This window comes from Octopus bimaculoides, chromosome 7 (genome assembly GCF_001194135.2).
Source record: "Octopus bimaculoides isolate UCB-OBI-ISO-001 chromosome 7, ASM119413v2, whole genome shotgun sequence".
NCBI classification, from domain to species: Eukaryota; Metazoa; Mollusca; class Cephalopoda; order Octopoda; family Octopodidae; genus Octopus; species Octopus bimaculoides.
The window spans coordinates 62,915,994-62,917,129 of NC_068987.1; the positions used below are offsets into that span (position 1 = coordinate 62,915,994).

The 1,136-nt window shown below is 34.9% G+C and overlaps 1 protein-coding gene across 2 annotated transcripts in view; it reads left to right on the top strand.

The window, feature by feature from the left end:
• The window catches only part of LOC106879160 (ATPase ASNA1 homolog), a 29,091-nt gene that overhangs the window by 1,530 nt on the left and 26,425 nt on the right, over window positions 1-1,136 (top strand). Inside the window, exon 1 of one of the 2 annotated variants that reach the window (XM_052969721.1) lies at window positions 189-207. The exons of the other annotated variant lie outside the window; for it this stretch is intronic. The gene's annotated coding sequence lies outside the window, so the exon portion shown is untranslated. Of the gene's footprint in view, window positions 1-188; window positions 208-1,136 lie in introns of those variants that run through there. 2 annotated transcript variants of the gene reach the window in all.

Consider the following 1,136-nt stretch of genomic DNA (forward strand, 5'->3'; position numbering starts at 1 on the left):
TAGTGAGATTCCTCCCCACCTCATACCATTCTTTCTTCTTTTTTGTGGGGGGGAGGTGATTTCTCAGTTTTGAATTTTTTCCAAAAAATTTCCACATTTATGCTACTCTCATTTTTAAAGAATCATAATCTTGGATATATAAGACAAATATGGAAAATAATTTCGAAAGAAAAATATCAAGCTGAAAAATCACAAAAGAAGGCGATGGTAGGGAGTGCTACTTTTTATTTTTTTCCCCAGAATACAACGCACGAAACCTACACGGCCAAAGAAATTATGGTTCTTGGTGCTGTAAATAATTTCCGACTCTATTGTATAGGAATGCTCTAATTTAAATACATGAATAATGATAGTTGCTGTTTTTTTCTTGTTAAGATGCTGGTCAACTCTGATCAAAAATGACCGATGATCAAAGGTGTTATATTTTTTATTTTACTATTTTTGTATATTTGATTGCGTTGTCCAATATGTTCTTCCTATCTAAAGACGATTGGGTGTTATTCGTGGCATATTTAACTGCTGTTTCTAGGTGGCTATGTAAGGGAGGGGTTCTCTCGTTGGCTCATTATGACATGAGTTTGCTTACATTTGTGGTAAGTCGTCATCGTTTTCAAGTCCATTTTCCTGCTTGCATGAATCAAACGGAATTCGTTGAGGCAGATTTTTTTTACGACCAGATGCCCTTCCTATCATCAACCCTCACTTTGTTTACAAGCAAGGTAATATCTCTTCGTGACTGGACATGTTTGCATAGAAGATTGAAAATAAAGGACATCTATATATATAAAAATGAGAATGTGTGTCTGTCTGTCTGTCTGTCTGTCTGTGTGAATCCCTAAAACTCGAGAACTACGCAACCAATTTCATTCAAATTTTACACATGCCTTACTTAGGGTTCCAGTTGTGTTTTAGTCCAAAAAAATTATTAACTTCTTGCAGAGTTCGAGCACACGGCAACATAATATCTCCTCCACTATTTAAGTATTACGTGTCAAAAGTGAAACAAAAACACTCATGTCAAATACTTTCACTTTAAAAATGAAACTATTCCACTAACTGAAACAATCACATTTCGATACTGTAGTGACAGATACTTTCACAGAGAGAGAAAGAGAGAGAGATGTATATGTATACAT